This window comes from Lissotriton helveticus, chromosome 11, assembly GCF_964261635.1.
Source record: "Lissotriton helveticus chromosome 11, aLisHel1.1, whole genome shotgun sequence".
NCBI lineage: Eukaryota > Metazoa > Chordata > Amphibia > Caudata > Salamandridae > Lissotriton > Lissotriton helveticus.
Window position 1 is genome coordinate 542,196,556 of NC_136072.1, and position 12,242 is coordinate 542,208,797.

Sequence of the window (12,242 nt, forward strand, 5' to 3'; positions counted from 1 at the left end):
ACATTTACATTTACATTTTACATTTACAAGCACCTCAACTGGCGAGGCAGGGCCTGCTCTGTTGCTGGATTTTGAAAAGAAAGGGAAACTCTGTCTTCACCGCGAGAAGACTGATTATTATAATAACATTTTCATTGGTTCCAGTCAATGGGAGCACAATTACAAGGTAATTGGAGGTTGGGGATTCAAAAATGGGTCAGAGCCTGTGTTTCCTGGAATTTATTATATATGTGGAGACAAGGCTTATTTCAAATTGCCGGATCACTGGTATGGAAGCTGCTACTTTGGCATTGTTTTCCCGAAAATATACCATGTGAATGAAATTGCTGGAAGCAATGAAAACACTAATGGCTTAGTGCGTAGTAAAAGAGAAAGTGTAGGTGAAATAATGGGTAGTATTTTTAGTGCACTGATACCTGGAGTGGGAGTGGTTCTGAACACTCACAGAATTTGCAAATTGTCCACAGTAGTGGATGTGCGGTCTACTGACACAGCTCATGGATTTCTGCTGGTCAATACCGAAATGGTTGCGATCAGATCAATGGTTTTGCAGGACAGACTTGCTCTTATTTATTTATTTATTTATTTTTGATATTTGTAAAGCGCATCGTTTACCCGTGGGCGTCTTGGCGCTAATAAACCATTTATCTGTGACGGACAACATAGGGACATGATGCTCATTGGGCAAATAGCCAGGTCTTTAAGAGCTTACGGAATTGGAGAAGAGAAGGGCTGGCCCTGATGTTCGGGGGAAGCGTGTTCCAAAGCCTTGGGGCGGCCACTAGAAAGCGCCGGTCGCCCCAGGTGACGGTTTTCGTACGGGGAATGACCAGTTGGTTAAGGGTGGCTGATCGTAGAGCTCTATTCGGTTTATATTGTTGCAATTGCTCCTTCAAGAAGTGGGGACCTTGATTGTTGAGTGCTTTGAACACAATACAGAGAGACTTGAAGTGGATTCTGTTTCGCACCGTGAGCCAGTGAAAGTCCTTTATATCATTGGATATAGATTCATATTTTGTCTTGCCCGAAAGCAAGCGGGCGGCTGCATTCTGAATCGTCTGCAGTTTGGTAATTACTCTGGACTGAGCATTAAGGAAAAGACCATTGCAATAGTCCAGAGACGAAAGGACAAGAGTGGAAATCAGGGTTTTGATGGCTGAGTCAGGAAGAAAAGGCCGTATTTTCCTTATCATCTTTAACTTCATATGTGCTACAGACACAGTTCTGTTAGCATGATCCATGAAGTTAAGACCCTCATCAAAGATGATACCGAGGTTCCTGACTTTCGCAGTTGGGATGGGAGGAGTACCGAAAGCCTCTGGCCACCAACTTGATGGCCAGGATGGGGAAAGGGGTCCGAAAATGAGTACCTCAGTTTTTCCTGAGTTTAATTTAAGACAGTTGGTGGCCATCCATTCTCCTATACCCAGCAGTCCCTTCTTGAATTTTTCAGACACAAGATCTCCATCCCCTTTAATTGCCAACACAATTTGGGTATCGTCGGCATAGGAGGTTAGGCTCATCCCATATGCTTTGATGGTTTTAGCAAGGTCCGACACGTAGATATTAAAAAGTGTCGGACTCAGGGATGAGCCTTGAGGTACTCCACATGGGGATGACAGTTGGGCCGATTGGAAGGGTCCTAAGATGACAGCCTGTGTTCTTTTAGCAAGAAAGGAAGCTATTAGGTTTTTGGCAGTGTGACAAATGCCAAGTCCCTCGACACGATCGACCAAGATAGTATGGTCGACCGTGTCGAAGGCTGCTGATAGATCTAGCATAACTAAGATGGCTGTACCCCCTTGATCCCTAATTACCCTGATGTCATCAGCAGCCTTAATCAAGGCTGTCTCAGTCCCATGGTATTTCCTAAATCCAAATTGTGTGTTGTCCAGGAGGTCATGTTCCTCAATGAATTCGGAAATCTGGATATTCATAATTTTTTCGGTCACCTTCGCCATGAAAGGTAAATTTGCAATGGGGCGGTAGTTTTTTAAATCGCTTTTATCCAGGGATGGTTTTTTTAAAAGAGGTTTTAATAGGGTGTTTTTAAGGGGGTCAGGGTAGCTACCTGATAGGAGAATGGAGTTGCACACCTCAGTCATCAATGGTATGATGGAGTCCATTACTGGTAAGAGTACTGAAAGTGGACAGGGGTCGAGAGATGATCCAGATTTAATAGTAGACAGCGTAGTTTTTATTTGTTCTGCCGTAACTGGTTGAAAGCTGAGGAACAGATTAGCTGGAGCTAAAGTCGGGGGCTTCACTCTGCTCCCGTTTGGATTAGTGGAGAAAACCTGATAGATATCATCCACTTTGGTGAAGAAGAAGGAGGCTAGTGAATCACATAGCAGTTGTGATGGAGGAGGGGTGAGGTCAGGGGAATTGCCAGACAGTGTTTTAGTAATTTGAAACAATAATCTGCTAGAATTTTTTGCTTTCTGTATCTGGTCGGTGTAATAATCTTTTTTGGCTTTAACAATCATGGCCTTATAAAGTGCCAATGCTTCCTTATAGGCTACTTTGCTAGTTGTTCTTGACACCTTATTAGCAAAAGAGGGCGGAGTCTGCCGGATGTTGAAAGCGCAACATTGTTGCACTTACATTCCGGACAAGAGCGTGCAGCTCAAAAGATATGTGAAAAACATTACTAATTTGGAAAGGGAACTTAAACCACTCGAGGTTGACAGTGCCTGGAGGAGACTAGTTGATGGTCTCTCAAATGTAGGTCATTGGTTTGCTAACTTAGGTAGAAGCTTATTGTTCAAAGTACTGATGCCAATTGGAATTATAGGTCTTATCCTATTTTTCATATTCGTCTGCTGCAAATGCCGAAAGCATACTAAGAAGTATCAGGTGAATGCAAGAGGAGTGAAACGGAGTGCGGATGAACTTGAATTGGAAGAAATGAATAATCAGATTTACAAAAGGGTGAAAAATTCTCACCCTACCAAAAATGAGAAGGAAAAATTAAATCGAATGTTGGAGGAGATAGAGTTGTACAAAGTGTGAAAGAAAGTTGGCATCTGGTTCCATTTATGTGTGATGATAGTAAATATCATCAAAGAGGGGATTGATAGAGCAAGATTTCGCATCGCGACTTGCTCGATTCATGAACCTCGACCTGTCATAACCTCATAACAAACGTACGTTATTGTTAATATCTTTAATTTGGATACGTGTGCAAAGTATAGAAGCTTGCCTATGTGTTTTACTAAAACGACTAACCCTTGTCTATAAAATGGCCGCTGCTTGCCTTTTCGCTTTTGCGCATGCGTTAGTCACACTCACGTGACTCTATGTAGAGGTAGTTCTGGAGGGAAAGGGGGCGCATGCGTAATACGCAGCTTTCGTGATAACGTGGTGATGTTCGTGCAGTTGCTCTCGTATCAGTGTATATATATTACTAATGTCTAATTGCATAGTATATTTTTTGATGATAAATCTGAAGTACAAGTCACGACATGTTATGCATTCCTTTATTTCTATGTATTAATTTGTTTTCGCTTACTTTTCATGTATCCTCGACACTGAGGGGTGCTGGGGCTGGGGAGTCCATCTTGGAGGGTATTTCTGCGCAGAATCACTAGATGGTGCGGTGACATTGAAACCAAGCCAAAGAAGGTTGATGCCAAGGCCTGCCTGGGAACGTGTACCTTCACCCAGCAAGAGCATCATGATTATATTCTATTGTATCACAATGTATTCTTTCCATTGTATTCTCTGCGACTTCTCGTGGGAACCCCAATCTTGCTAGGCGGCACCCTAGGATGCTAAGTAGGGCTTGTAATAGTCTGTTCTGATTGGTGTGTTAACCAAATCCTACCTTAGGACCAATCAAATTTTAGGGATTCTGACACTTTGCAACATTGGGGGGTGGTACCCGGTCCCAAAACAGTATATCTACCCTGGGTTCACCTAGGGAAATTGTCCGACTTGTCTGAATAGCTGACCTGTCACTGACCCAACACACTCAATAGGTGACTTGAAGATACAGAGTACTGCGGAGCACTCTGTCCGAATTTGACCATAGACTAAGGTTTTACTAAACCTTAAAAGTGCTGGCGAAGCACTTTGCTGGGAGTTCGCTGACCCAATCGGGGTTCTGATCGATAGCTGCAGAGAGGGTGGAGCGCAGGCGTTGCTTCCGAACTGCGGGTGCTGGTCGTGTCCTGGTGGTCCTGTCCTGATCCTAATCTGAGGGTTTCCTGTCCTGTCCTGGGTGTCCATTCTGCACCTGCTGTCCATTGAGGGGTATCCTTCCTTGAGGGTTTTCCTGTCCTTAACTGACCCGTGGCCAGGGTTTGGTTTTTCACACCAGTCTAGGTAAATATCGCTCAAAATTCTCTCGAAACTGCACCTTTCTATTTTTCTGTCTTTGCTTCAATAAAGACATATCTTTGCATATGATAAGTTTTCCATGCTTTCCGCAACCCATTGCATCTCATGAAACGTATGCATTTATTTTCATAGCGTGTTCCTATGTTACCCTTCCTTTTACAAATCATTTTTTCTCCATTGCAATTTATAACTTGTTTAAAGAGATTTTCTGAAGTTATAGCGTGTCCTATTTTATGCCAAACGAACTGTTTAGATTTCTAAAGTTTTCCCATTCCCTAGCATAAATGATACTTGCCCTAGTTATTTTCTTCATCACCCAATTCTGACTCTTTCATGATTAGTCTACTAGCTTAGCAGGTTCCCAGTCGCATCTCTCTTGAATCCAAATGTTTTGTTATCTTGCTTACTGACTATCTGCTCAATGTAAGTTGGATTTTCACACTGATTGAACTTTAGATAAACTTTATAAAACTTCTAGTTGTCCGTGGTCATTTTATGAAAGTAAAGTCATTTATTGAAGTGTATATTTTTGCTGCCTTTCCTTTTACAGCTAGCTCCCTGATCCATGGTGGTCATAGGTACCCGTAACGGTGGATGGTAAGTCGGGTACACTAGAAATAATCGAAAGGAATCCCACAATTATTGGTAGTAGATTGTGACGTCATCCGATCGATGTATCTGGTGATTTGAAATATATGGGCCCGAAGCCAGAAGTGGCGAAATTATTGGTCGGGTGACCCGCGATCTCTAGCACATGCACACATGCATGCACACCGGAATCGGTATTTTACCATCAAATATATTTGATGGTAAAATACAAATTCGGTAAGGGTTGTGGGACTCAGAAGAGTCCCACCTACATATCAAAATTATCGAATAGGTAAAAATACCGATTCGGTATTTTACAGATTCGGTAAATTTACCGATCGGTAACTTTATCGAATCTGTAAAATATGTGGCCCTACATACCATTTTGTAAATACCGGTCGGTAACGGCCGAAAATGCCGATTTTCGGCCGTTACCGACCGACCTACATCCGGCCCCTAGATTTCTGCCAAATTTACTGTCCATCTGTTCAGAATAGTTTTTCTATTTTGTTATGTGTATTTGTAAATTGCATTATCATCTGTGAGGGTATCCTGGCGCTGAGCAGGTGTGTGCCTAGCCCTGCCTATGGTAGGTTGGTTATTAAAAAAGCCAGGTCTTCAGCATCTTACGGAATTGAAGAAGAGAGGAGGAATGAGTTGATGTGTAGCGGGATGCCGTTCCACACTTTAGAAGCAATGTAAGAAAACAGCTGCCGTCCTGATCTGGTTCTGTGTATGTGTGGGATGTGCGTGAGTAGGAGTCCTGTGGTGTGGAGGGGTCTGGCGGAAGGAGATGAGATGGTTCAGGTAGGAGGGGGCTAAGTTGTGTAGTGCTTTAAATGTGTGTATGAAGATTAGGAAATGAGCGTGTTTGTGTATTGGGAGCAGTGGAGCACCCTGAGGTGGGGTGTGATGTGTTATGTGTGGGAGGTTAAGTATGAGTCTGGCTGTCGAGTTCTGAATGGTTTGTACTCTTCCAGTGAGCTGCTTGGTGATCCCAGCGTAAAGGCTGTCCCTATAGTCCAACTTTCTGGTGACTAGGGCACGAGGGACAGGTTTTTCTAGTGTTGCTTGGGAGCCATTTGAATCTCTTCCTCAGCATCTTCAGTGTGAGAAAGCAGAATGCAGTGACAGCGTTGACTTGTACAACGATTATTATGGTACCTGGTGTGGGTGCTGGGAGTGGGTCTGAGTTCGGCAACCACCAGCTGGAATCTGTATTTTCGATGTTGAGTTTGAGACAGTTGGTTTTCATCCAGTTAGCGGCTTTGATCATGCAGGCAGTGAACTTGCTTCTAGTGTTGGAGGTCTTATCCGAGAGGGACAGTAAAGTGGTGATTACATCATCTTCAATATTAATTAACACAGATACATGCTAACTCAGGCGGAAACTATAATCACCCATCAACAGTTATGAATTTATGGCAATTGGGCATCAATTTTAGCAATAAGTATTAGTTATAATAACGTGATCGTCAGGTAAAAATGGTGGCAATTAAGGAACATCAGAGGTTAAAATGAGCACTCTAGTTTTCTCAGCACATGATCAGTAAGTGACCGAAAATAGGGAAGTTTTAAACCCTGCAACTCAAGTGCTTGCACGCCAGCCTGAAATGGGCCAGATCACGTCATGTCCAAGTTGGTTATCATGCAGGTAAGATGCTTCTTCTCTTTCATGCACTGGCCTGGTTAAGCTTAAGGTGCTGCCCTTCCTTCCTTGTTTAAGAGATGTGCATTTAATTAGCGGCCCGAGCTGACAACTAGCGAAGAACGTATAATGGCCATGTATAATTTCTTTGAAAGGGAGCATGAGTATTTGTAGTGGCATTCCAGCCAGTAAAATTTTGAAACAGTAATTTAGGTTAACTTTAAAATACTATACAGAATCTTGATCAGTTTTGTCTACCTTAAACTCTTGCTAGTTCAATATTATCTTGGCTCCTTACTTAAACTTAAGCCTCTAATAAATTATGATTTACTTACATTTCAGTTGTGAAATTGGAGAAAATAATAAAGTGGAATATTATTTCAACACCACAACACGTTTAAGAAAGTGATCAACAGATTGAGTGAGTATGAGGTGCATTAAGCTATTTCTATTTGGTTCTCTTCTTTTTAATCTGGCTGTTTTCACTGTTTGTTTTGATAGTTAATATATATATATTTTTTTATTGTTTGCATTTTGAAGTTACTGTAGAGGTGCTGATAAAGTGACAGTGTTGTCGTGAAACACGTGCTGGCCAGCTTGTTACTTTAAAAAAGAATAAAAGATTTAAATAATGAATTTTCACTAAACTGAATGCCTGATCTTTTAGACCTCAAATCTGGTCTGTCTTTGTTCATTATATTTATGTGGTGGCAAAGAAGTAAGTCCCACTCATTTTTTAGGTCCCTGGTGTCTGATCTTGAGACCCTCCGTGTTCCCCTTCTTTTTATTAGTTATTAAGGTGCCACGCTGACATCTTGTGTTCTATCCATTAAGAAAAAGCAGATCCAGCGGCGAGCAGGCCCATGATGGCAAGCTCGTGCAGGCGCCTACTGAGGATGTGGTGTGAGACAAAATCAAATGCTGCAGAGAAGTCCTGGAGAATAATGGCTGCTGTGTCTTCTCTGTCAAGGATCATTTGAATGTCACCTGGGGCAAAGACGAGTGCTGTTTATGTACTGTGGTTGGGCCTCAATCAGGATAGCGTAGCATTGAGGAACTGGTGGTCGATGGACTCGTGTCTCTAAGACTTGTGAGTTATCCAATTATCTCAATGTAAATTACATGGGGAAAGAGCATTTTTTTCTCTCCCCCCCACCCCCCCTCCCCTCCTTGTTCTCGGCCTCCCCTTGACAGATCACCACAAAACTTTCCAGGAAGGAGCTGGGATGAATTAACTATTTCTGGGAAGGTTTTATGAGGCTTCGTCAAATGCCACCCAAAAGAAAATTGGACACTGCTACAGCCAAAATGGTTGAATGGAATTACATCACAGACTTCCATCATGGTGTTCATTGTGCAGTTTTCCTGACAAAGATGTGACTCGTTTCAGCTGTCTCAATCCAAGGTGCCGAAAGGTGACTAAAAATCCTTTATACGCGGAAACTTTCTTTTTGTTGTTTGAAGACAGAACCAAGTGAATATTATGTGTGCATGAGTGAAATATGTAAAGTAAGAATAGCTCTACCTTTTCCCTTCAGAGCAAGTCCCATGCACAACAGAAGAAATCTGTTGTTTGATCAGCCCAGTTGTGCATTCATTCATATTCTTTTGGAATGATTCATTAATATCATGTTACTTTATTGCCTGGGCCCTTGTAAGGCTGGCTACTTGTGTTCGAGTGTTATTTTAAGGGTGCTTTTCAGTATGCTGCAGCGAGATTAGTGGAAGCCCATTACTAAGAGGCCTGGGACCTCATTACAGAAACAGTGTGCGAATAGCACTTGTGGCATTCGTCAGTTACCCGCAGCACAGAAAGGAAAACTAATATTGTCTGGTGATCAATTCCTGTATGTGACATACTCTATATGTGTTTGGCAAGGTCACTGGTTGTACATGTGCCTACTAAGTTCTTCCTGTGCTGAGATCATGTGTATTATGTGCCTTCTTCACTCGATCCAATACCACCAGTGGTTAATGCATTGCCTGCGGTGTTAATTGCATTACTGCCTGGAAGTCCATTTACCATCAAATGTACCCCCAAAATGATATTTCTGATGCATACTTCTAACCACAGATTCTTCCCTCAGAATATCCCCCTCCGTTTCTTTCCCTCTATGCCTTCTGAAGCAGATCCAGTGATTGCTCTCCAACCTTGCCAGTGTTCCAATGACTCCAAACAACTCTGTGAATAGTGTGATTGGGATTGATGTTCCCACCAAAAATGACAGGATCAAGCTGTGCTGTGATTTCAGGAAGCAGATGTCTGTCACAGACCGCTGAAGGTGAGTCTGGGCTTCAGCCACGACCTAGTCATGAGACAAATGTGCCCTATTACATCCAAAAGCGGTTCAAAACTAGGAGGTTAGGTACATTGCCACGCAGAGAAGTCGCGGTCTTCTTCCATGTGCTGCTCCAATTCCTGGTCCCGGGCCTTTTCCTGCACCTGCTTCTATTCCCACTAGATATCTTTAGGTAAGTCGAAGTCCAAATGAAAGCATAAGAAAGTTAATGTACAGAGATTTCTAGAGCGCGCGGCTACTCAAGGGAGTGTCCTGGCACTATACGGTCTAGTCAGAGAAAAGAAAGGTAGAGAACCACTGCTGCATAAAGAGTCATGTTAGAGAGAGAAAGGTGGAGGCAGCTACTGCGTAAAGAGCTATGTCTTGAGCCTTTTCTTGAATGAGGCTGCATCAAGTGAAGCTGGACTTTACCATATTCTGCAACTCTGACATCAGAGGGAAGGGGCGAGGACATCAAGATTTCAGTCGCACTCACTCGAGGTCACTTGCTACAGAACTAGTTCCTAAGTTGGTTCCAGCACGCCCTGATTACCCCATGTTTTAGTGCCCCCCCCCATCACCCTCTCCCCAGCAGATGAAGGCATTCAAGTAAGCCATGCTGCTAGTCTTAAGAAAGCTTCCTGCTCTCAAGGGCACCTCTTCGATTCGAGTCAGAGGTCTCCAGTCAGGTTACCGCAGGGCCCGAGGTCTCTAGTCAGGTTACCGCAGGTGGGTCCTTGCTCTATTTTATCTGTCTCAGTGGGACCAGTTACTAGGCCGTGCCTACTCTGGTAGACCTTCCCATTTCAAACCTAAGTTCTACACTGCTCCTCATCACTCTGATGCCAGTGCTAACACCATTGGTATAAGCTGATGATCTGGTGCCAATTCCCATGTCAGAACTCAAACCAGTGACTGCCTGAGCTCAACTGATGTCACGCTATGAAATTACAAAAGTGCCCCCAGTTGTCATGAAGCCGGACTCTTATTTGATGCCTTTATACGACGCAAATATAAGCAGAGGCTCCATTTTTAGGTTGAGCATTCGAGACCTCTTGTATATACTACTTATATGTGTATGTACTTTGTGGGCTCTGGAGATCAGCCCTAGGACTTGTCTCCTTCCGCTTAGGGATGTTTTTTTCTGCTCAACTGCCTCTATTTAACTTTCTTCATAGAAAACGATCAGCTGAGGTCAGTAAAATACCAGAATCACTTTAGCATTCTCTAGATTCCAGTCCATAGAAATGATCTTCCCCGAGCACTCGCAGACAATAATATTTTTTTCAAATCTTGTATTTTCAGTGATGTGACCACCGAAGGTTACTATTAAAAACAGAGCTTTGGACTATACCATTTCCCGCTGAAAGTATTATTTCTCTCCATGTGTTCCCATACATGGTGTGTCACTCATTTTGGTGCTTACATTCCCTCCAGTAGATGTTTCAGCAACCAGGCTAATGTGCTGCATAGCGAAATACATATAAGGTCTCAAAAGCGAGACCGATTGCATTGCAAATATTTGTTCTTTTTGATTCTGACTGTGATCCTGTGCTAGAAAGAACACAGTGCACCCCTGGATACTGCGGATGTTGGTGAGAGGGATGACTTGCTCACCACTCATTGTACAAATGATGCCTTGTACCTTGCTGTGCGAAACATTAATGAACTTGCACCTCCCCTGAAGCTGAGCTTGATTCACCATATGGACCACCACCTGATGAAAGTTCTAATGGCAGTTGAGGTACTAGAATTGAAGCGGTTCTCCATTCAGATTAAGATTAATTTTTTGGTGGAAATGTCAGAGCCCTTTGATCAATTTATGACGCAGTCACGGATATATTGATGGCTACTAGTCGAAATCATGTTTTTGCCCACCTCCAAGCCAGCTTGTGGCCAGGTGACCTAGAACTGCACCCATTGACCCATATTTTCTCACCAAGCATCCCACTCTGGTAAGACACATTGTTTAGGCTTTAACAAATTAAGTGAATTCATTTCTGTCAAATCCCCCAGATACAGAATCCAAAAGGCTTGATGACCTTGGTAAGTAAATGTTTGCTTCTGCATGCCTTGGACTGACATCTGTAAACACAGTCTGTCTGTTTGGACATCATACACGTGCCCTATGGGGTTTGGTCAGTGAGACCTTGCTGGCTCTTCCAGAGGACCACAGGGCCTTTTTAGCCATGGAGATCCATGACATGTATGATAAGGCAAAGTATGTATTTTCATATACCGTTCCAGCAGTCCAGGAGTTACGGGGGTTCCAGGTTAGCCAAGAAAATTGTCAGTTTGCTGTGTTCCACTTTGGTCTCACCTCCACTACTCGGGTGTTTTAGAAAGTGATGGCAATGGTCACTGACCATCCTCACAGGTATGAAGTTCCTGTATCTCTCTGACTACTTGATGAAATAAGGCTAGCCGCTAGCAGTTATGGACCCCTCTGGATGATGGTGAATCTCTTAACATCTTGGGGTTTACCATAAAGTTACACCTAATTACTTCATAGAGACTTTCCTTCATTGAGGCAATATTGGCCACAGTAAAATTCAAGGCTTTTCCTCTGTAGCAACGAGTCTGGGATATTTGGGCTATAATCGCCACGTTCAGGCTTGATCCTGGTGAGGGTGGTTCTGAGGCTTCTTTGCCGGTTAGCTTCATACATAATCCTTTAAGGGTTCCAGAGTAGCGTGCTACTCACCAATAAAGTGCTTCAACACCTCATCAGGGGTAGCAAGTGCTATATAAATGCAAACCTTTTTCCCTCTTCTATCCCTCCACCATCCTTCTCAATCCAAATAACTGACTAACATATTCACCACTCATATTACTTTCATATTTCACTATACTAATTCACCACTAATCCTTTATGGATTCAGAGTAGCGTGCTACTCGCCGAAAAAGCGATTTGACGCCTCATCAGGGGTAGTAAGCGCTATATAAATGCAATTACAATACATTTGGCAGAAAGCTAGCTCTTGATTCAGAAAGCCTGCGTTTTGTGATTTGATGTAAATCCATTCAGTAGGTGTTAAGAAATTAAGGTTAAAATATTTTAATATTTCACAAAGTGGAGGATCCCAGGACCTAACAGATCAAAAGATATGATCTGACTGACAACTCATTAACAAAGATGGGACGGCAGCAATTTTAGAACCCTGGATTTAGTGCCCTGTCCTACAAAAAGGTTATAAAAAACAAATAGGGGCAGGGTAGGGATACCATGCCACCCTTGGCCTGGTGGGGAGGGGCCACATATAACACAGGGGCCAAAAAGTAATTATTTTTATTGGATCACAGAGGATCTGCGTAGCTAATAAAAAAATGGCCAGGCTTCCGCCCTTTTCAAAAGCAAGCTTCGCAGGGTGGGCCAGGGCCTGGTT